Here is a 25,612-nt window from a genome sequence, read left to right on the forward strand (position 1 = left end):
CACACTTTCCCTGTAGGGACCCCACATCCTGAGGAATACGTGAGTGCGATTTCCCGCTGGCCTGAGACGTAGCTCCACTAGGGAAGATCAGATTTTACCTGACCCTGTTTGTATCACGATTAGCCATAGCAGAAGATCCTTGAGACTTGGTATGGATTCCAAAAAATCCATTAAACATGAACAGAACCAGCCATCAAGAGTTTGTTTTTTGCCTTTGCATCTACTGGAGACACATACTGGAAGAAGAAAATGTGCCATCCAGGCAATTTTCCTCTTTGCCAGAGGCATGTATACCCCCTGAGAGAAGACATTGTCATTTCTATAATACTGGAACGGTTAATATTTATGCTTACTTGTCTGCTACTATCCGCCCCAGGACAACTTGAACTAATTTTCAGAGTATAACTAGCAACATGCTTTGTAAAAACAAAAGAAGAAATGCATGTAACCAAGCTGGTTTTGATTTGGCCTCAGTAAACTTCTCTTCCATTAACTCCCTTCAATAATCCAACAATAATTTCTCTTATGTTCCTTAAGTAAAACACTCACATGAAATAGACTTGTTTATCACTTTGTGACCAGCCTATACAATCTTTTTTTATTGAAATAAATTTGACACATAACATTGTGTAAATTTAAAACATATAACATATTAGGGAGCCTGGGTGGCTCAGTTGGTTAAGCACCCAAATCTTGGTTTGGGCTCAGGTCATGATCTCAGGGTCAATCGAGCACCACAATTGAACCTACTTAGGATTCTTCTCTCCCTCTCCCTCTGCCCCAACTTGCCACCCCCAACCTGCTCACGCTTTGTCTCTCTCCAGAAAAAAATATGTTAATTTGATACATATTGTAATACGATTGCCATTGTAAAGATAATTAGCACCTTTATTATATTACGTAATTAGCATTTCTTTTACATGGTTGCAATAATTAAGCTCTGGATTCTGAGCAAATCTGATGATATTCTGGTCTATATTCCCTATACCATGCATTAGGTCCCTAGGATTTATTCACTACTCACTGCAAGTTTGTCTCCTGAAACAACATCTGTCCTATCCCGCCACCTCTCAGCCCCTGGTAATTACCACTTTACCCTTTGTTTTAATATGTTTGGCTTTTTTAGATTCTACATGTAAGTGACATCATGCAGTATTCATCTTTTCCGGCGTCAAGATTGTCACAAATGACAGGACGTCCTTCCTTCTCATGGCTGGACAATATTCCTCTCTCTATATATAACAATATTCCATTATATATATAAAATCTTCTTTATCCATTCATCTGTTGATGGGTACTTATGTTGTTTCCATATTTTGACTATTGTGAATAATGCTGCAATAAACATATACCCAGAAGTAAAACTTCTGGGCAGTATGGCAGATTTAGTTTTAATTTTTAAAGATTAGATTTTAAATTTTTTTTATTGTCTTCCTATAGTCATGAAAGAGCAACATGGATACTTAATAGGCAACAGACATACATTAAAATACTACGTAATGATCATTGTCTAGGCACTATTGACAGGACTGCACAGAGAAGGTCCAAGGGATAAAATGACACACACATACACACTCATCATCATCATCATCATCATCATCATCATCATCTTTAGACCAAAGGACTTTGCCATCTGATGGGATGGGTGAAATTCTCCTACAAGCTGAGACAGATATGCAAAGAAATCACCAATTTGCAGAACACCACAAGCATTGTTATAACTGCCAATTTTTGCAACTCACATAAAAGACAGTACTATCTACTTTATATAAAGATATATATACACATATACATGGAAATGGCCTGGTATAATATTTCCCACGCTGAGAATAGGGATTCCATCTAAGGAGTGTAGGAGGAGGAACTGAAGACAATGGTCAAAGGAGGATTTACCTTCACCTGTAATGCTCCAACTTTTATAAGATGAATATATTTTTGCACATGTTATGTATTTTTCAAAGTCTTTACAAAAACACAAATAGTATTATATACAAAGTTGTACTAGCATGGATGAAGGAAATGTTAAATGTGCCAGTGTAATCATGAAAGCCATCTTAGAGGAGGTACCATCTGAATTTAGTCTCAGGGATAAATAGGAATACTCTGAGTAGAAATATGAGAGTGGTGCATATCAAGAGAAAAGCAACAGAGTATGAGAAAACAAAGAAATAGGACAAAATATGGTGAGTCCTGGAGAGGGAACAGTCATAGAAAAGGGTTCCTGTGTTTCTAACAGGCTTGCTTCCAAGACTAAAGAGTTTAGAATCAGGGTTATCAACTTTTAACCCATGGCCCCTTAGATAAACAGAAACATCTCCTGCCTGCCTTTAATGTTAATTGAGTTTTATTTATTTATTTATCTATTTATTTGGAAAGAAAGAGAGAGAGAGAGAGAGAGAAGAGCATGAACAAGAGAGTGAGCACAGGGGGAGGGGCAGAGGGAGAAAATCTCAGACTCCTCACTGAGCAGAGTCTGACTCCATCTCATGACCATGCGACCATGACCTGAACCAAAATCAAGAGTTGAATGCTTAACTGACTGAGCTGCCCCAGGCACCCCTGAAATTTCAAAAATAAATTAAATATTGAAACTAAAAATAAAACAAAGGAATAACTTTAGAATTATATCCATACACATACACACAACACACGTACAATTTAGTCATATGATCTGGCTACAAGTTTTATATTCTGTGGGTCATGAAAGAGAGAAAACACAGCTCATGCTCAATATCGATGCAGTTATAGACAACAAGACACATAAGGCAAGTACTTCTCCATCACATACAGATTAAAAGATGAGAGCATGTCCAAAGCCAGCAAGGGAACACCAATTTGCCTCGTGATCAAATCCTAAAAGCTACTTTCTAGAAGTTAATTATGCCAAATCTGTCAAATGTTAACTTTAAAAACTAAAACTTTTCTGGAACATTTGATGAAACTGAACATCTCCGAGGAGGGTTTTGTGCAAGCTCCCTTCTACTCCAGGGCATAGGAGGCCATGCACTCATTCTCCAGATTGGTTCTTCCCCAGATAAGGTGTGCTTTCCTTCCTTTCAATCACTATCAAGACCAGGGCCCTTTGAGATCTTCATTAAAAGGATGAGGCATTCGGTGCCACAGTGTCTCATATCTGTGGCTGGAACTTATTTACAGATGCTGTAGGTTTTTTCCTCAGTTGCAAGTTCAACATTTTTGAAGCTCAGTTATTTGCCAAATATGCTAAGCTCTCTTGAAAATTACCATTTTTGGAAGATTGAAGCATTTAGTGTTTTTCCCTGGTGTTCCAAAACCAGAGCAACTTCAGGTTATAGATCTGGACAAGCATATTTCCCTTTGACAAGATTGCAACATGTTTTCTGTAGCCTAATTACAATAATTTATAAGCAGCCAATTTCAGGTCTCTTGAGCCAACCTTTGTGGTACATCCAATTAAGTCTTTTTTTTTTTTCTTTTTAACATTGGACGTTTACTAAAGAAAAGAAGTCAGTCCATTGGATGAATGGACAAAAAAGAAAGATTTTGGAATGATGCCTATCACCTGGCACCATCTGATCCATGCTCGGGGTGCTCATAAGCCTGGGGTGGTCATTACTTTGGGGGGAATCCATGTTAATGGCTCCTCCTGGACCTAAGACCCAAGTGTTTGAGCAACATCTTATCAAGCACAAGCAAATCTTGTGGGGGGTGTATCCCAATACATCATGTTAATGGAAAAGTTGTCATATCAACCACAGTGGAATGTGGCAAAGCTATATATTTTTTTAATAGTACCTACTCTTGCCTTAAAAAAAAGCAAAACCAGATTCTCACTGAACCATTAAAGTTGCCAGGAAGGGAGCACTGAGAGACTCAGTTGGTTAAGTGGCTGACTCTTGATTCTGGCTCAAGTCATGATCTCAGGGTCCTGGGACAAAACCCACGTCAGGCTCTGTGCCTAGCAAGGAGCCTGCTTGAGATTCTCTCACTCCCTCTGCCCCTCCCTCTACTGTCTCTCACTCTCTCTCCTTCTAAAAATAATAAATCTTTTTTCTTCAAAGCTTCCAGAAAGAGGGTACAGATTGCATTGATGATTTTCTTCTAAGACCCTAATAGTGTACAGAGTTCTAAGGATCATTGGATGAACTATGATCTTTCTTAGGGTTAAATAACTCAGAATAGTCTTCTTAGAAAGTTATCTTTTGATTTGTAATACATTAGGACAAAATATATTCACTACATCAACTCTAAAAATAAGTAAGCCCTTGGTTTTATCTTTTTCCCCTCCCTTGAGTAGTGAAAGCATCTTCAAAAGAAATTCCCAAACACAGGGGGAAAATGGGAAAATAGCTTCATTTTTTTAAAACTTCAAGTCCAATGAGAAGATACTGTAATCTGAATCTCAAAAATTCTGATAGACGTTCAAATGATGTCACTGTGGAAAATAAGCAAATTCTAGCATTTACAATCTTCACACTGCAATGTGAACAATCTGCTATTCAACATTGGTTGGTAAGTAACCAAATTAATAGCAAGAACGAAGTCCTCCCTTGGATCACAGGGCAGGGTTTTCAAAGTTAATATTTGCTTGTGAACAATCTGATGCATTCCAGAGAGAATAACATGTGTCCCTTCTTGATCTTCCCACCGAAAATCTCTATTACAACACCAGCATCGCTGGCACTTCATCAGTTAATGCTTCAATCATTTTTCCCCAGATTATTTCATTATATCAAAAAATTTTATTCACTGGCAATGGCTATCATAAGCTTTACTGTAATCCTCAGGGCTTGAGACAAATTTGGATTTTTTTTTTCCATAGGCCTTTTTTAGCCACATATGTATAAATTAGAAGTTGGAAAAAATTGTTTTGCTGTAAAATTCATTGCAATGAATAGCATAAGAGTAATGACATCATTCTTGGCACATTTTACAGTTTGACACACTAAATTTTTTTTTGACACACTAAAGTATTAATTTAATTCTTGACTACTATGACAGTTGGTTTCATGTGTCAACTTAACTGGGCCATGGTACCCAGATATTTGACAAACATTATCTTAGGTATTTCTGTGAAGGCATTTCTTTAGATGACACTAACATTTAAATCAGTAGACTTGGATTAAAGCAGATTGCCTCCACAATGTGGGTGGGCCTCACCCAATCAGTTGAAGACCTTAATAGCACAAAGACTGACCTCTCTCTAAGAAGAAAGAATTCTGCCTTCAGATCCACATGGCAGCATCAGCTCTTCCTGGTTGTTCAGCCTGCTGGCCTACACTGTAGAATTAGGACTTGCTGCTTCCACACTCATGTGAGCCAATATTCTTTATATGTTCATGTTTGATGCATAAGAAATGTATATACAGGGGGCTCAGCGGTTTAGCACCTGCCTTTGGCCCAGGGTGTGATCCTGGAGTCCCGGGTTCGAGTCCCACATTGGGCTCTCTGCATGGGGCCTGCTTCTGCCTCTGCCTGTGTCTCTGCCTCTCTCTTCTCTCTGTGTCTCTCATGAGTGAATAAATAAAATCTTTAAAAAGAAAAAAAAGAAATGTATACACAGGGATGCCCAGGTGGCTCAGTGGTTAACCATCTGCCCTCAGCTCAGGGTGTGACCCTGGTGTCCTGGGATTGAGTCCTGGATCTGGCTCCCTGCATGGATCCTGCTTCTCCCTCTGCCTGTGTCTCTGCCTCTGTGTGTGTGTCTCTCATGAATAAATAAATAAAACCTTAAAAAAGTAAAAAGAAATGAAGAAATGTATACACACTCACACACACACACACACACACACACACACGCTATTGATTCTGTTTCTCTGGAGAACTCTAATACAACTATACATCTAAACAAATTCGTAGGGATCCCTGGGTGGCGCAGTGGTTTGGTGCCTGCCTTTGGCCTGGGGCGTGATCCTGGAGACCCAGGATCTAATCCCACGTTGGGGTCCCTGCGTGGAGCCTGCTTCTCTCTCTGTCTGTGTCTCTGCCTCTCTGTCTCTCTGTGTGTGACTATTATGAATAAATAAATAAAATCTTTAAAAAAAATAAACAAATTCGTATTAAATTTCTTCCTCATTCCAGGTACAGTTTGTAAGTCCTTGTAATGAACTTTTCCATCAGGTTTCCTCAAAGATAAGACATTTTAAAAATATCTATTTTTAATTGGAACTGTAAGTTCTCAGATTTTAACTTTTTCTTACATAAAATCTGCATGAGGATGACTTGAAATTTTTCAAAGTAGTCGAGAGGGGCCATGTGAAATTCTTGCTCAGAACTTTTAGACATGAAATACTCTGTCCCCATCTACAGTTCCACTCTTTTCAATATACGTGAATCAATCCTAGATATAAGCCTTGTAAATTTTTCGATTTTATATTTCCATCATTAGCTACCTCAAAGAAGAGGAAAACAAAGAGTACTGACCCATCATTCTTGCAGAGAAAGAAACAATGCTGGTTGCTTTTGATAGAAAGCAGATAGAAGTCTTCCAAGCATGTGTTCTTTCATGAATGATGAAAAAGGAACTTTGTGTTTATTTTCAGTAGGAATCTATATTCAGTCTATCACTAGTCAGTAATTGGTGATGCCCACAATAAATTATTTTACATTGATAATCTTTTGATACTTGGCTGATAAAGCCAATATTAAAACTAACTCCTAAAAAAATAAAATAAATAAATAAAAATTAAAAAAAAAAAACCTAACTCCTGCTGAAGACAAAATAAGAGACAGGATGCTTCTAGGGGTTCAAAAATGGCTTTTATGTACTAAATTATAGTATAAAAATTATTTGATTTTAACAAGAGTAATCAAAAACTTGATTACTGGTGGCTATGTGCATAAGCATATTTATGATTTACTAAAAAGAAGTCATTTGAGAGGCAATCACAGAGTTGTTTCAATGGTTCAAGAAGGCCATTAAGCCCAAGCTCCCTCAACCTTGTTTCAGGGTCTTGGCCTTGTCCTCAGGCTTAAATCTTCATTGTCACAGGATGGCTGCCACAGCGCAGGCATCATGTCAAACCCAGAAAGCAAGGGACAGCAAAAATAAGATCTCATTACAGATCTCTCGCTTATCAAGGAGGAAAATTTTCCCACAGAAGCCTATCAGTCTTCCTGTCATAGATTATGTCCTAGAACTGGGTCTCATGGCCCCTTACAACATTCACCTTCAAAGAAACACAGAATTGGGGCACCTGGGTGGCTCAATCGGTTAACCATTTGCCTTTAGCTCCGGTCGTGTTCTCAGCCCATGTTGAGCTCCCCGCTCAGTAGAGGAGTCTCCTTCTTCCTCTGCCCCCTCCCCTGCTCATGTGTGCTCTCAAATAAATAAATAAAGTCTTTTTAAAAAACAACACAGAATTGCTATGATTCTGAGACCAACTATGATTTGTCCACCAAAACTAAATACTTTACCATCTATACAAAACTGTAATTTTTTTAAAATTTATTTATGATAGGCACACAGTGAGAGAGAGAGGCAGAGACACAGGCAGAGGGAGAAGCAGGCTCCATGCACCAGGAGCCTGACGTGGGATTCAATCCCGGGTCTCCAGGATCACGCCCTGGGCCAAAGGCAGGCGTCAAACCGCTGCGCCACCCAGGGATCCCCAAAACTGTAATTTTTGTTAGCCAGAATGAATAGAAGCATAAACATTGAATGAGCGGCCATAGGCCAACAGTATCTGTCCACCTAAATCACATGAGAATATTATCTAGAATTAACAAACATGCCACACTTTTCATAATAGTGGGATTTACATCAAATGCTTTCTTATTCCATAGTCAGCATAGTTCCACTTGCCAAGAAATTTTTGCCAAGGGTTACTTTTCCATTTTCATTTAACATTTATTATTTTATTTTATTTACATTATGAAATAATGTAAGCTTTTCCACGTACCCAAGTACATTTGCATTCCAAATACAAACTTATTCTAATTGAGTGAAATTTCTCAAACCACCTCACACTTTTATTCAGACTTGTTTTCTTCATACCAGGAAAAGAATCTTTGTTTGTTTGTGTGTTGTTTGTTTGTTTGTTTGTTTGTTTTGGAGGCGGTGGGGAGGGATAGATGGAGAGGGAGAGAAAAAGAATCTTGAGCAGGCTCCACGCCCATCACAACCCTGAGATCATGACCTGAGCCAAAATCAAGAGTCAGATGCTGAGCTGACTGAGCCCCCCAAGTGCCCCAAGAATCATTAGTTTAGACTATATCCTGTTATAAATGTGTCCTACCTACTGGTGTTAAGTGGGAAACAGCAAGGGTTGAATGACAGATGTGTAGGGCAAACAGAGACTGGAAGCCAGTTGGGAAAGGAGTAAAATCTTCCACCAAGGGATAGATGTGAGAAAGGACGTAGCATTGTCACGGTCCACATGAGCTGTCATTCCCGAAAGCATTTGAAGCAGGAGACCAAACACTCCCAAGCAAGTAAAGAGCTAAAAATGATCGCCAAGTTAATAATAATGATCCACATTCTGCTAATTTCAAGGTCCGAAATACTTAGAGAACATACTAATAATGTACAGTTGTGGATGCTTACCCTAGCTCATTTACCTTCTGGAATATTAAATGATAATTCAGTACAGCTGCACACAGAACATCTAAAGCAAAAGTTATTGAGAATGAAGCTTCACAATGGCCTCGTAGTAATATGCCTGCTCATGATATGCCCCACTTACCAGTCAATATACTATCAAGAGAAAATCTGAATTGCTTGGGTAAACAAGACATTTATACGCCATTTGCAGGATTCTGATACAATTTCTTCTAAATACAGAGAAAATAATGCTTCGGCTTTAAACTTAATCAGTGGTCTATACCCAATTTGTTCTCAGAATTGTCATCTCCTTAGACATTGATATAAGGAACCTAGCTCAGAAACATGGTGTCTGTAACCTACAGCAACGTGGTTGGCTACCTCACCCTACCTCATTCCACCCTCATAATGACAGTATGGTGGTGCTATTATCTCAGGCAGTCAAAGTTATGTGCCTCTTAATTTTCTAAAGCTGATCTGTGACTGCAACATTTCACAGACAGCAATACAGAAAGTACAGGATATTGAGCCCTGCCTATGGGCTCTTCCATAAATGGGGGTGTTCAAGGACAGATACATCCAGCCTTGGCAACTGGAGTTTGGGGGAAGAATTCCAGCATGTCTCCAATTATTTGAAAATAAAATACTCCCAAATAATGAGAGAAGAGTGAATCCCAGCCTAAAAGCTCTACCTTGGACAACGCTTTTGAGACATAATTCAGGCCATAATGTGCTCTTTAGCATATAATTCAACTTCAGATTTGAGAGGGGGATTCCCTGTTACATGGATGTACTGAGCAAAAGGCTAACCCAACTCACACTCTTAGTCATTTGAAAACATGAAATCCCAAGGGGCCAAATCTGCCCTCTCCTCCTTCCCTCGCCCAGTCCAACCACCAGTTAAACTGGGTGCCTCACGAATATCTCTACCCAGCCCAGATCTCTCTCCCAAGGTCAGACAAATGTTACACTATTCACAGGACAGTGTATTTCCAAAATCAAACTTAAGATCTTTCCCCAGCCTCATCATGTCCCAGTGCTTCCCACTCCATAAGTGCCACCAGCACCCAAAAGGTAGCCCATCTGGACACTCAGGGGTCATCTGGTGCCTCAGGTTACACATCCCAGCTATTACCAGTCCTAACTGTTTTGTCTCTCAAATGACTCTCAGATCTGCCCTCTTCTCCATGGTAGTCTGAGCTAAGGTCATCCTTGTCCTGCAATCTGCAGGCACTGCCTTACGCATCAGCCAACAGTGCAGCCCTGCTTCCATCTACTCTACCCAACAGAGCCAGAGCGCTCTTTACAAATTCAAATGGGACTTTACTACCCCATCCCATCCCACTTCTTTCCGGCCAAAAACCCAGTAGTGGATTGCTATTGCTCTTAGGATCAGGACAAAACTGCTTCCTGTGGTCTACACTGCCTTCAATGTCCTTGCCCACCACCCTCACCCACCCCAGTTTACATCAGGCATCTCTCCTCTTTCTCTCTCCACATTTGCCAACCCTTTTTAACCTACCATGCTCCCCAACCCGCAAAGCTTTAGACATCCTTTGTCTCCTCCCTGACACACGTTAACCCCCTCTTCACCTGGCTAACTCTCTGCCTGAGCTCCTGTTCTCCAGGAAGCCAGGTCTGAGGCAATGACTACATAAATGCTGATGCTGTATTTAAGGAGATGCAAGTCCATGGTAGGAGGGAAGGCAAAGAAGCAAGCAATGGGGAGAACCATTCTGCCCAGGTCTCTCACCAAGGTCTTTTCCTCTCATTAGCCAAAACTCTTTCCATGGGGAGTGAGCTCACTCAGGGATCCAGGTTGTAGCTCCAATTTTATTCATTGGGAAGCCAGACCACAACCCATTATGCATTGCTTTATCAAGTTCTTTTTTTAAAATATTTTATTGATTCATGAGAGACACAGAGAGAGAGAGAAGCAGAGACACAGGCAGAGGGAGAAGCAGGCTCCATGCAGGGAGACTGATGTGGGACTGGATCCCTGGTCTCCAGGATCATGCCCTGGGCTAAGGCAGCGCTAAACTGCTGAGCCACCCAGGCTGCCCGCTTTATCAAGTTCTAAAGTGACTAGGGAAAAACAGACTCAGGGTTGCTGAGTGTAGGAGGCTGCAAGGGGAGCAGAGTCTGGCCAGTCGGCAAAGGCTGCTCACCCTATGGCAGCAAGTACATCACCCCAATGTGGCAATATCCTGGGATATCAAACCAGCGGTGGGACACGCCCAAGATGTGGCTGTGTCTCTTACAACCCTAATAATGGCATTTTAATGACCCAGAAAACTTGCCAATTGTACAAAACTAAGGGAAAGTAGTCTAAAAAACTGTGTATAAACTTTGTTCCTATGACACTCCTTGGTTCTGTAGGAATTTTTTTCCAAGAGTATATATTGCCTTTATAACTTTATAAAATGGAAGCAAACAGTATCTCAAGAAGAGGGTGTAACAGGTTCCACAGTCATCCCTCAGGGAAGTACAAGATGGAGAGACCAGGAACATCCAGGGACAACCCAATCCCAAGGTGAAGATAGGACTTTAAGACCCTTTTCTGAGGAATCTCGTATGCTCAGGAAAAGGCTGCCCTACCTATAAATCTCAAATGAGGTCTTCATTTGGCCATAAAGAAGGGAAAGTGAAGACATGCATTTGAGAGTTGGCTTTGAAAACCTGATGTTACATTTCCATTCTAACTGCTGCAACATGGCAAGAACTCCCCATGTCACTTTCCAACTCGGTGACTGTGGTCTTTTCCCAATTTATCTTTTTCTCTGAAACTTCTTCCTAACTAACTTTATTTGACATTGCAATAGTAAATAATAGATGTGAAACTTTTCACATCTGTACTGAAAAAAAAGTTACAAAATAAAGTTATATAATGCCTCCAGCTATCATTATAACTGAACAGCAGAGAATATTTCAAAATATTTTGAAAAAAGATTGTCATGAAACATCATCACATTTCACCAGTGATTCTCTAGTAGAGTGGTGACTGTTCTGTAGTTTCCATATTTTCTGCTATCAGCATAAATGTCTGTATATTATTCAAATACCTATTTTAGGAAATACATATTCTTCCAATATTTTTAATAAAATATCAATTGAAGATATATTTTTAAAGGATGGCATGTAATGCTGATAGTTTAAGAATGGCAAATATATTCAATCTACCTGAAAACAAATGGCATATCACATTTAAATGACTACACTCATTGATGCAGTAATATGACACGTGCAAATCTCTCCCAAGGAAAGAAATTTAGATGTGGATGAAATTTCATGCACAAAGAAATGTTGGGGAAAAAATGTTGACTGTTGTATCATATATGATCATGAAAAATCAGATAAATCAGGAAATGTGCCCAAATAATAAATGATTAAATAAATTAAAATATATCCATATTGTGAACATCATAAAGATTTAAGAAATTAGATTTGTAAAAAATTTTAACTTTTTATCATGGAACTGCTTAAATGGGCAAAAAATACAGAGAATGGTATGTATAATGAATTCCCAAGTTCCCATCACCAAGTTGCAACAATTATCAATACACTACCAAATTGACTTCATCTGTACTCCCCCTAACTCTACCCCCCAAACATATTTAGAAGCAAAATCCTCACATTCATATCATTCCATCCATAAATTATGGAGTATGTCATTCCAAGATAAGGAGTCTTAAAATATTGCAGTATCACTATTACACTTAAAATATAAATGGTAAGTAGTTCCTTAATATAATCAAATCCATACTTGATGTTATAAGGAATTTTAATTCTTCTAATGACATGGGCAATACTTTGATAATTTAAGGGGAAAAGCAGGATACATATCTGTATATAGTGCATTATTCAAATACATAAAAACAAGCACGGAAAGAGATTATAAGGAATACATGGGCATTCTTAAATTTAATATACATAATCTCAGCTCTCCACAAATGAAGGGCCTTGACTTGTCATATTTCTGGTGCCCTCCCTGGAACCGCACCCCTGTGCATGGTCTTGTGGGTATATGAACATGGGTGTGGCTGTTAGGGGGTGAGCCATGCCCACCTCTGATACCCCATGCCTCCCAAATGAGCTTTGCTATCATCAGCAGACCACTGTGCTTGTATTTTATGGGAAGATGTATGTGCAAATTTGGGATTCCCAAAATCCTTCTGAGATTTTCTTCCCAAATGTCATAAATCTATTACAGCAAAATGTTTCATAGAATTTATTTCTATTGGAGATATCATGCTTTTGGATTTATTTATTGAATACTTTTTTTTTCTTCCATTTAAAAAACCAGGGTGAACATAGTCACCAGGTTGTTGCGAAAATTAAATTAGCCAATGCTCACCTGGCACCTATCACAGTACTGGGAGCTCTGTGAGCCCCTTAGAAGCACTGCATTTACCTCTGAGTATAAAAAAAAAAAAAAAAAAAAAACATGTAACACCAGTCTTCCATTAGGAAGAAAATACTAAGTAAATTTCACTTCTTTTTTCTATTTTACCATAAAACTAAACATTACTTTTTACAAACTACATGATCTAATTACAAGCAGCAAGTAAATAACCTGTATTTTTTTAATCCAAGCTGTGGACTCCTATATCATTTTGAGTTTAACTCTCTTAAATCCTCTATATTCTTCAACTACTGAAAGACTATTATTTCATCATTCCACATTACATCCAAGTAGAAAATCTCCATCATACTATGTATTTTCAACGTTGAATTAAAAAGGCAGTAGTATAACTAAAGCAAATTTGTAATGAGTGATAAGAACCCTCATCAAGCTACTATGCGGTTTCTCCAATACAAACCTAAGGAAAAATCGATTGCTTGATAATAATTAGCCTAAATGATAATATTCTGAGGATCTATAGTTACCTGTATCTGGCCATAATATACTGTATTAATGAATATAAAATGGAGAAAGACAACTTTAGATTTTGAGTTTGAAGCTTTTAAAAATCCATGATTATAAAAGAAGTAAGAAATTGATGATTGTGTCCCAGCTTTTTCTTTCCCAGTATGAGACACACTTCCCATGAGTCATTCCCTCCCTTTGGAGTGTATGACTCAACAGTGATTGTATAAGACATTGCTACCTATTAAGCAGACTATATTTGGATCATGAAGCAAGTGGTGTAATCTGTCAAATACACTCAGAAAATGCTGATGGTTTGTAAATACGACTTTTTAAATTAGTGCAAAATAAGTATATTCTTAACAATGCTTATAAATGGAAAAAAAATCTAGCCTACTATCCTTAGAAAGCATATGCATCACAGACAATTCAATAAGAATCAGCCCCCAAAAAAGTAAAATTTACAAGGAATCTCTACAGGTGATATGAATGAGTGCATAAGTGAAGTGTTTGCACACACATATGTGCGCATGCGTGTGTGCTGTGGGGGTGAGGGAATATTTAGCAGAATTACCTGACAAAATTTCAAAATATTCATTCCTTCTTTTAATAAAGGCCTCATTCAACAAATATTTGTCAAGTGTCTGTTAGGTGCCAGGCATCATTTTTGGTATATACAACACCCCAACTTTAATTTCAGTCTCCAACAAAACACATACTTCAGAATTTGTTGGCTTTCTCTGAAGGTGAGGGGTAGGGTATACAGTGCTTAATCTGTTTATCTCCCCAAAATTCTCCATTATCTTCAACCAATTAAAGGCTCTTCCACACAACATCCAAGGAGGCAATCTATTCTATTATGTACTTTCAAACTAGAAAGACAAAACAAAGTGAGACACCCCAAATTTAAGAAATGTCCCCAAGATCACATCGGTAGTCATTAGCAGAAGTAAGATTTGAACTTCAGCCAATTGGCTCCAGAGGAGAACACATCCTTTAGATGGACGGCTAATCCAGGGCAGGTGTGGGAGTAAAAACAGGAAGTCAGCAGGGCTGAGCCAAGCTTGTCTGATTCCTTCATTTTACCAACCAGAGAAGTGTCCATGTTCCCCTCTACTGGGAAGAAGTGATTGAGGGGGCAGAGGAACGCAGAAGTGTTACCCAAATACACAGCCCTCCAGATGGAAACATGACCCTGAGTTCTGAGATTGCCCCTGCGAGCAAACACCCGTTCTGACATGAAACCAGTGCCTGGATGTGCATTCAGGCATATTGAGAAGCAAGGTTCAGTTTTGTGCATTCTTCTTTAAAGAAGGAATGCATATATTTTCTAGTTTCCCTATTTAATCATGTCTGATTATGCCAAGTCACTTGATAACTTTAGAGAAAGATTTAGGTAACTCAAATTAACATATTGTGTACATCACATCTAAGGAAGGAAATTCAGCATGCCTGGGTGACTGGTTTCCCAAGTCCTGCCCTATTGTACTTGGTAAAAGCGTCATTTCTCCCTCCTTAGTCTCATGCCAATGCCAGCAAAGAACTGTGACTCCAAATTCATGTCTAGATCACCATTCCTTCTTCTAAGGCTGCTTGTAAAATATGTGCACAAATGTGCGTGTGTGTGTATGCCTACATGTGATCTACTCTAAAATCTACATTATCTCCTTTGTTTTCTTTTCTTTTTTTTTTTAATTTTTATTTATTTATGATAGTCACAGAGAGAGAGAGAGAGAGGCGCAGAGACACAGGCAGAGGGAGAAGCAGGCTCCATGCACCGGGAGCCCGATGTGGGACTCGATCCCGGGTCTCCAGGATCACGCCCTGGGCCAAAGGCAGGCGCCAAACCGCTGCGCCACCCAGGATCCCTCTCCTTTGTTTTCTTTTCCCAATTTCCTCCCATAATTACTATCATCTCATACACTAGATTTCATACAAGTCTGAAAGGTTTTTTTTAAAGATTTAATTTATTCATGAGAGACAGAGAGAAAGAGAGAGAGAGAGACAGGCAGAGGGAGAAGCAGGCACCATGCAGGGAGCCCGATGTGGGACTCAATCGGGACTCCAGGATCACACCCTGGGCTGAAGACAGGCACCAAACCGCTGAGCCACCCAGGGATCCCCACAAGTCTGAAAGTTTTAAGCGTCTCTTTAAAAAACACAAACAAATATGTTCAGGGATTCAAAAAACTGAAATCTTTCACAAAGGAGAAAAAAAATCAAGTGTTTTGGGATGTAAAAAGTATGGGGATATGCCACTATTATTGCATTTCTTCTTCATGGCGGTTAGCTCAAGAAGTCTGGAACTGGCTTCACCTGGATTGCTTCTAGGTTAATCAGGAAGCCAACAAAGGAGAAGAAGGAAGGGAAGGAGGAGGGGACGAAGGAAGGAAGGAAGGAAGGAAGGAAGGAAGGAAGGAAGGAAGGAAGGAAGGAAGGAAGGAAGGAAGGAAGGAAGGAAGGAAAGGAGGGAGGATCTTGTCCACTCACAAAAGAAGAGTTCCAAAGATTCCAAAGCCCCACTCACTAGCATTAATCTCCATAAAATGCATTTAATGAATGACTTAACTGAAAACGTAATAATTACACAATTAGAAAATAATCAGCGGAGATTACACACAAATCCTTCTCTAGCTCTTGGCCCCACATTCCAGGCTCAACTGAAATTACATGTAAACCCCACTGATTTGCCCTCCATTGAGCCAAAGTACAATGGCACAGAATGAATGCAGGGTGCAGAACATCACACACAGAAATCATGGTGTCTGGAGGGTTTTCAGGCCACAACTGGTGTCATAAAACTCAGCAAAAACACCAAAGTACCATGAGTCTCCCCCTTCACCCCCCGCTCCGATTCATCCATCCTATGTGACTAGAGAAAATGGAATCCTTGCAAAGCATTGATTGATTAGGTTTCTACGCTGATTCTCATTTCATTAGTGGCCTGTGGGCATAGGCGAATACTTTTTAGCTTAATCAGTACACAACACATCCGGCACATAAAACAAGCCAATCATCCATCCCTAAATAATTATATTATAACAAGTAAAAAGAAGTCAAAACCAAAGATGGTCAAGGAAAACAAATGTATTGTTATAATTAGGCAACACTTATTTTAACAATTCCATTTAGGAATTGTCCATAAACCAAAAGTAGGTTAGATCCCAAGGTGAGATCCCTATTTCTCAAAAATTAATGATGCATAGGTGTAGCTGGAGCCTGAGAGAGGGCATTAATGCTGATGCAGCCAACCTCCCTGTAGTCCACACCACACTCAATGCCAGGGCTTCTTTCACACTATTCCCAGAAATCCTCAGCTTCCCTTGGAAAAAGATCTTTCCAGGGAAAATTAGAGCCAAACAATTGGAAGACAACAAGTTTCTCTTTATTTTACTGCAATTTGAGTAAAAATTATCAAATTGTCCACTCAAAGTTTTTATGTTTGCATTCCTGTTTCATCATCAGTTCTACTATAATCATCAGTAGGGTACTTGTAGGACTGTATCAGAACATATCAAGGAAGCATAAGATCAAGTATGTATCTCTTCTAAAATCTTTTTTAAAATCTTGCTCAATTTTCTTCCACACAAATTGTACCTCTTATAAGTTAACAGTAGATAATAAATTAAATGCTAAACTGGCAATTAATCAACTCAGTTCACAGTCCTCATTTCACTGTATCTGGTCAGGATGACGTAGCACCACAGAGAGAGAGAAGAAAGAAGGAAAGAGAGAGAGAGCGAGAGAAGGAGGGAGGGATGGAGGAGGGAAATGAAAGAAATTATAGAAAGGTGAAGAATCACCACCTGCCATTTGCTTGCAAGTGTTTTTGCTTCTCTAGTTTATTGTTCCTGTGTATGAGTGTGTCCACACGTATATATTGAGTAGACCAGAATTTAATTTTCTATATAGAATCACCTACATCTCACAAAGGATTTGAAGTAGATGCCCTTCACCTGTAAGGAAAGTGTATAAGTCTCTCCTTCAACCTAAGGACTTTCTAAACACACCTGAAAAAAGGCAGCTAGTTGACACCGTTGCAATGGTGTGCTAAGCAATGGTTGCCAAGTAAGAATCATAGTAGCTCAGAAGAGAGCTTATTCTAGCTTATTTTCTAGGTTGAGGAGCCTTAAGAGGGAGGAGTGACCTGAGAAGAGCTTGAAATGATGTTAGGATAGATGAGAAAAGGTGTGAAAAGAAGATAAAAGACAAAGGCCCAGGAAGACAAAAAAAAGGCATAAGATTGGAACACTTGAGTGTGGTTTCCATCACTTTCACTACTTCTAATACCACTACAGCCGCTACTGTCAGCATCATTATGGCACACATTGGGAAATGTACTGGTACCCATTCTAATCAAAATCTTAAAATGGAAACTTAAAAAAGCTAGTGTCATTGGAGCTAATGGATCGTGGAATGGAAGCACTAACAGAAAATAAAGCTACAACCAGAAACTGGATCTAAACTGTCAAAGCTTAGAAAGCCTGAAAAAAAAAAAAAAATCATGTGTTTAGATTTTAACCTGTAGATACCCGGAGTTCGGAAGGGTCTCTGGCCACAACAGACAAGCTGAAAGATGTATTTCAGAAACATCAAATTGGTAGTGATGTTAGGATGAATCCGGGAGGCAAAAGGAGGCGACCTCAATCCAATAAGTGAGGTGTGTTTGTTCTAACGCAAGACAAATGAAATTTTTATGAAATTCTCTAGTTCGGTTTTGAAAAAGACAAATCAATGTTGACAAATCGAGGCATGAAAGAAAGGATGCGGCACCAGGGTCAGAAAGTGCGTCTGTGGTGTTTCTTTTAATCAAACAGTTCAGAGGCAGGCCCTGTTCAATAATTAAACGCTGGTTCTCAATGCATCATTCCACTGTGTCATTCAGGAATACCCAGGAAGCAGCCAGGATGAGTGCAGGTCATTTGACTTCAGTTGGAAGAATTCTGATCAATGAAGTAATAAGCACGCGAGGCATTCCTCCCCAGACACAGCCAGTCGCCAGAGTGGCTGCTGTGTGCGCAGCCGAGACCAGAAAGTCACACGGCCACGGCAGCACATGTGAGCTACAAGCAGGTGCTTGGAAGACAGATTCGTGGCCTACGTGCTTCTGCAGCCCAGCATTCCAGATCCGCACATTTTGGAAGGCGCTGACAATTCATAGGGTTTCTCTCCCAAGACCCTGACCCAGATGGCACAACCAGTAGGGGTGGGAGCTGAGATTTCCACTGAGGTCCATCAGGCCAGGAAGGCGAGCGTCTGAAAGAGGCATGTGCTCACTGAGCTTTACCTGGCATCTCCCAGCCTCCAAAAGGACTCTCCAACATTCCTCCCCATGACCCATCCATGTTGTCACCCCCACTTCCATCTGGCTGGCTTCCTCCGGTGTTGGAAAGGGAGCAACCTATTCATTTTCAAGTTTATACCATCATCTCATTGCGTAAAGGACCTGGGCCAGCTTGCAGAACTGTGCAGAAGACAGAATAATGAATAAAGAAGTTGGCAATGTGAAGAGAAGAGAAATGAAGGGAGGAAAACAAGGTGGTGGGAATAAAGGTCATAAAAAGGAGCAATATCCGAGTGTGTGCTGGGGATCGCATGTGTGGGGCTCACTGCACGAGACTGAGTTTTCAGCCACAGAAACGGGAGAAGATGTGTGGTAGAGGGACACGGCCTACGGATCTGCCTTCACTATTGGGTGTTTGGAAGATCTGAACCAAAACAAGGGCAAAAGTCAGTAAGATGCCCAGGACAGAAAGAGGTAAGTAGTTGAAATAAATGAGAAAACTAGGGCAGGGCCTGATGCCTGGGCCACAGAGAAAGGGAGCGTAAAGCAGGGGGGAGGGGGGTGGCGGGCAGCGGGAGCCCTGTGCACAGCTCACAAAGGCAGCAAGGCCCAGCGGATGGGAGGCTTCACCACGCTGTCTCTGGCCACCTTGGCCAGGCCAGAGATGGGAAATTGAAGGTTAGGAATTTGCAGATTTTACCCCAAGCCTCCTGTCAACCAAAACAGAGAAGAAAGTCATGAGAGTGTAACAGTATTCCTCAAACTGGCATCTATTTAATGCTCTTCTGATAGGTCACAACTGCAATGTCACACAGACACACTCGGTGTGAGAAATACTGGCAAATGCGGGATTAAAACAAATCTACATTTGTCTCTTGGCCGTCGGTGTGCTGACATCCTGAGAGGTCAGCCTGGTAGGAGACCCGGGAAACTTCTCTTCATGCTCCAGTGAGGGGCCTTCCTATGACAAGGGCTTTGCAGAATATAGTCTGGGAAAAATGGCTTCACTAACAATGGTCAAGAGAAAAAAAGGTTCACAAGTTCAGTTTTTCTCTGGTACCAAGACCTGTGAGATGTCTGGGCCGTGGGTTCCCATGAAGGACACACTGCATCATAAGTGGAGGTCAACATTCTCCACATCAGCCCTCCCATAAATGTCCAAATAACAGTTCTCTGACAACATACATGGGCCACGTATATAAAACAAAGGAAAAACTGTACATGTAAATTTTGTTTTAAAGGCCAAAGCTGTCATCTGTTTGCCTAACATGGTTCTCTAGTGATCTGACTTGGTCTAAGACTAAAATTTAGAACAGCAAGAATAGATGATTGCATGTACTTCACGTAATCTCAAAGAAATGTTCTAAACTGATGCCTATGCTGAGTTTCTACAGCTTAAGAGTTAAAGGTCTTTGGAAGAACTTGCAGATAATCTACACTGCCAATTAAGGACAGATTGATTTATTTCATGCATAAACAAAGAAAAGGACTGGGGTTTTAATCCTCTAATAAAAACTAAGGATTTATGCTTAAATAGAAAATTCTATGACTGATTCTTGGAGACAGGCAAAGGGAAAGGTGACAGAAATGGTCATGTGTTCTCACCAACACGTCCATGCAAGTCTGCTCAATCAAAAGGTATCAAAGTTCTGCACTATACAGCTTGTAAATAAGTCTTTTATCCTGGAGGGTTTTTAAAGCAGATATTGCAAATTACCCATTTAAACAATTTAAAAGTTTTCAGTATTGTACCCATAGGACAACAAATTTTAATGACAGTAACTTCTTGGGGCACTTCCAAGATAAGTTGGATAAAAAATGTAATACAAGTAACTAAATGAGTTAAATAGGATTTCTGCTATATGCCAATTATATTTAAAGAATGTCTGCCAAAAATAATGACTAGGTTTTCGGAGTAATTGATCTTAAGTCACTCTTGGACAGCGAAGGACCACTCACCAATTGAGACCACATCCATTTTGATGGGAATGCCTTGTCTCCTTTTTATCCTCAATAGCAATAGGGCATCCAGCGCAGTTTCATGTTGAGAAAGAGAGGCCAAATATAGTTTCATTTGTCCATTTTTTGAAATTGTTCTTATCAGAGAGGTAAATCTTACTCTACTAGATGCTAGTGGAGGTCCCCCTATGAGCATAAACATCAGGTAAGGGCCCAGACTGTCCTGGTCCCAGAGTTAAAGATGGGAGCAGAGGGCAGGGCAGGTGGCAAACATCCAACCAGCTGCAAAGAGCAGCCCTATCTATCTTAGAACAGCTGTGCTCACACTCTGTGCATTGTGTAGAATAGACACTGGGGTCCTCTACAGAGGAGGGAGCCCACAGTAAGGGTGGAGTCAAAATCCACTCCCCTAGGTAACCCAGCCAGAATCGGGGTCAGTGTGGGCTCCCCTTATTTCTACCCATGTTTCCTAAAACTACGTCCATACCTCTCAGTGTCCTGTGAGTTGGTAAAGTATCATTTGCTCCTTCTGAGGGAGGAGAACCGAATTTCCCACTCTTCTACAACTGTCAGGCTTTGGGCCTCCGTCTATGTTTCAGAGCCCCTGTTATTTATCACATGAGGAACCAAAGACAAGAAAATAACTAAAAATCTATGTTTTTTTTTTAAAAAAATAACAATAAACTTCGGTAGCCAAGGACTGTAGGCAATGATACTGACGTTCTGAAATGTCTTTGCAAATTGATAAACCCAAAATATCCGCTGAGGCTTTTTCTTAGATAAGGTCCATATACTGCTTTCTGACCAAGATGAAGCCTCTCACTGCAGGTGATACAAAGGTCTAGCTGCCAGTTTTCCAAGACATTTGCATAACAACTGCCCATCACGAAGCACTTTGGGATTCTCTTAGCTTTAGAAGCAACTGAAAAAGAGACCTGTTTGCTAAGACTTTATGGAGAGTGACTATGCCACCCCTAACATGCTATCTTTCTTTTACTTGCTCAGGCCTTCAGTAGGACATGGGCCAACCAAACCATAAATACACACAGGCCGAGCCCCTATTAAATTCAAGGTTCTCTGCTGAAGGAGACTGAACAGAAGTATGAGCCATTCTTCCCAGACTCAAAGAGACAGATGGCAAAACTGGGGTAAGGAAATAAATGTATACATTAGATACATAAACGTGTTAGGTTGGCCTTCAGCCTCGAGCTCGAATTCAGGCCACATCACATACTGCCCTGGTCACTTTGCTTACCTATACAGCATGTAAGGTGCTCTGCATGGCGTCTGTCCCAAAGTAATTTCTTAACAAACTAATTATTATTATCTCTATAAGACCCAGAAACAAGAGAATTTTAATGATCATTGTTGGCCTAATATACATTAGTCACTCTATCTATCTATATTTATCTACCTATCTAATGTATATAAATGATATCAGTATATTCATTAATTCTCATACTCCCCTCAAACACTATTATTAATTGCACTAATTTGGCAAAATTCCAGTAACCTACAAACAGCAGGTCTGGATTCAAACTCTATCTGATTCCAAGCCTGTGCTCTTTCCGCTAAAGAACTCTTAGGCTACAATTTACAACTACACTGTCCAGTGTGGCTATTTAAATTTAAATTCTAACCAGTTTGGGGGCACATGGGGTGTTCAGTTGGTTAAGTGTCTGCCTTTGGCTCCAGTCAGGATCCCAGGGTTCTGGGATGGAGCCCCACATAGGGCTCCCTGCTCAGCAGGGAGCCTGCTTCTCACCCCCCTACATCTACTTGTGCTCTCTCGCTCTCTCTCTCTCTCAAATAAATATATATATTTTTAATTCTAACTAGTTCAAGTAAATCAATTCGAAATTTAGTTCTTTGGTTGCACTACGGCTCAAAAGCCACATGTGGCTTGTGGCCACGATACTAGACAGCAGACATCCACTGGGCAGCACTGATCCACATAAAGACCAACAGAGAAAACTATTTTTCACAGGCCAGGAAAATGGTATCTTTTCAGTTAAAGCATGATGAACTGAAGGGAAGTTATACATTCTACAGTCTTGTGTGAAGCTGCCCAAAGCATCATGAGCATAGTTGAGTAAAACACCTGTGTCTTCAACCTTTAGGTCTATATTATATAATACTTAGGAAGAAACATTTAAATTCCTAGAAGCTACTGTAAAACAAAATTTCATGGAACACAGTAAAGTGGGGCATTAAGAATCGCTCTTGGACTCAAGCCAATGTCAACTAGTCTGTAGAACTACTTAGGCTTTTTCTTAGGTGCTTGCTTAGATGCTTGCCTGGGCTTTTTGCTGCCTAAAACAAGAGTCAAAATGACCAAACATTTGAATTAGCCTCCTATCCAAGAACTCCGTTTAACCAGCCTTATTAAAAAAACAAAAAAATACAAACAAACAAAAAAAAACCTATTTGTAGAATAGCATCTTCTTTCCATTTTCATTCACTCCTTTAATCGAGAAACATTTATTCATCACCTACTGTGTACCTGGCACTGGTTAGGATGCCAAAGACACAGCAATGAACCAAAGCAAATGGAGTCACTGGGATCAGAGCATTTATACTCTGAAATCTTCTCTCTTCACAAAACAGTAAGGTTTTACTATGAAAGATGATATTCATGTTCAGGAAATAATTTTGCTGACATAATTCAGCAAATAATGACACATCCCAAGTCCAACCAATAACTTAATTCCCTCTAGTATATAGATTTCTTTCTGCTCTGTCTTACTACTTCTCTGTTTTATACTTAATACTCTGTGTTTAAAAGAAAACCATAGATGGCATCTCTAAGACTGAGTCCCCAAACTGGCCTTAAGTTAAGCTAATTGCAGTTGCAACCTTCCCCAGAAATACAGTCTTAACAAACCAAGAATTTCAAAAAAAAAAAAAAAAAAAAAAACAAAAAACAAAAAACCAAGAATTTCTTATCAGTTAAAATGAGCCTGCCATGTGGGCCCTCCCCAACCCCCAAAGGAAGATGAGGCAGTCTGCTGATAAGACCCCCTCTTCTTCCCCTAGGAGTAAACCACCTTGTCTGGAACAATCCTTTTCTTTTGCTAATAACTTTCTCACCCCAACCTTCTCCTACAAAAACCTCCCATTTTGTACAACTTCTTGGAGCCGCCCTCTGTTAGCTGGATGGGATGTTGCCCCATTCATGAATGTTTCCATAAAACCAATTAGATCTTCAAATAGGTTGAATTTTGTTCATTAACGTCTATACATATTACACTTATTCTCAGCGAAACTTAAAATACTTAATTTCTCCTCAAAGATGGGAAGAAAATTGTACAAAAGACCCACTGTATGTCCAAGCTCATACACAAAGTAGAGACCCTAGAGTCTCTATTATTAGCACCTCTAAGAATCGCTGTTCAGATCTTTGAAAGTCTGCTTTTTATGTCTGTGCATTTAAATTAGGAAAGCCAATAAGATGGGGGCAATGCAGGATGCTAAAGCAGATCAAATGGATAGGAAGACGAAAGAATTTTTTCCTTTTATTCATTTGTTAATAATTCCTAAAATAGTGAGTCTACAGAAGCCAATGTGATTGAATATTGTTTTGTGGTCTGTGAAATGAATTTACACACCTTCTAATCTCTTCTCAGTGGCCTGAGGCTGAGTGGTCATGAACAATGGCCATTTTTGACTGGATTCTAAGAAACTGTACTATTTTTAAACTCAGTATAATGGAAAATTCCACAGGAACAGAAAACAGTAAGACAACATAAAACAGGAACATAAAAGGATAAAGAGAAGGGATAATGTCAGTAATTTCATTTTTATGTAACACAACTCTATAGCCTGAAAAAGCAAATTTTCTTGGTATTGTCTGAAAAACTTGGGAGAATGAGAGGGACACATGAGAAGAGTTAGTTCCATTAAGGACAGTCAGAATGAAAGCTGTAATTCTAAAGCATTTGGTCTTTTAAGGTCCGCATTATTTTTACTTTGGTTAGAAGAGGTAAGAAAACAAGTAGAAGGAGACTTCCATTTAAATATGAAAGAAAATAAAGCTGCCATCCTGCATTCCTCTCATTCCCAGGACCTCACACAGTCCCTTCAAAAATGCAGCCATCTGAAAAAGGAGAACATTCTGATGTGGGAAGAAGGTTCCTTCGTAGAGAAAGATCAGTATGTGGTTTGCAGGAGACAAGATTCTCTTGGGTTTTTCTGCATGAGAAATACAACCATTATATTACATTGAACACAGATGGCAAGGTGACTGAAAGACTCCCACCAGACACCTCTTAGTCTAATTTCTCCCTTGATTTGTCTCTTACTAAATATAAAAGTTAAATTTCTTCTTTTTACTTTACAATCTGTTGGTCCTATACCAGTGGCTTCCAGTCAATCCTTTGCTTCCTTGATCCCAAATTCACCAAACTTTAAATTGATTTTCAAAACATTTTTCCATCAAATAAATGTGTTTGTGAACTCTTTCTGACCAATTGAATTTTTTTTTCTCAAGTAGTTCCTACTAGAGATGCTCTTCTTACTCATCTGACCATCCCTGTCACCATCAATTCCCAGTATCATATTCTAACAGTTGAAGTACAGCGAATATTTCTGCCTACAAAGAATTTACAATTCACTTCGGGAGGTAAGTCACAGATGATGTGGGAAACAAAGGCAAAAGAGAAAACTTAGATTTCCTTGCTGCTTACAGCCCACTAACAAGTCCTTGAAACAGGTAGAGTGACCTTCCTCTAGGTCAGCTGCCTAGACGTCAATACTTTGCTAAGGCCAAGAGGAAATCTCAGCTTAACATTATCCCAATCCCCAGGATCCTGTAGGTCTTCTTTAACATGTAAAAATTCATTCCGAAACTTCCTTTCTTTCCCCCAAGATACATGTTGGCAATCATCCCCAAAGCATATGATCCACCAACGTACATCTGAAGGGTCTCATGACTAAGGTTTTATTAGACAGCAATAAACGACCTTTTCCTAACAATCGCTAG

The 25,612-nt window shown here is 39.8% G+C and overlaps 1 long non-coding RNA gene across 3 annotated transcripts in view; it reads left to right on the forward strand.

The window, feature by feature from the left end:
* LOC112643982 (uncharacterized) overlaps positions 1-25,124 on the forward strand; it is a 40,493-nt gene extending 15,369 nt beyond the window's left edge. For all 3 annotated transcript variants that reach the window (XR_007411695.1, XR_003126026.3, XR_007411694.1), the window contains 2 exons: positions 21,637-21,779; positions 24,695-25,124. This is a non-coding gene — a long non-coding RNA (uncharacterized LOC112643982). The remainder of the gene's footprint in view (positions 1-21,636; positions 21,780-24,694) is intronic.
* Positions 25,125-25,612: the final 488 nt, after the last annotated feature.

The sequence above is a fragment of the Canis lupus genome, chromosome 1, assembly GCF_003254725.2.
Source record: "Canis lupus dingo isolate Sandy chromosome 1, ASM325472v2, whole genome shotgun sequence".
Lineage (NCBI taxonomy): Eukaryota > Metazoa > Chordata > Mammalia > Carnivora > Canidae > Canis > Canis lupus.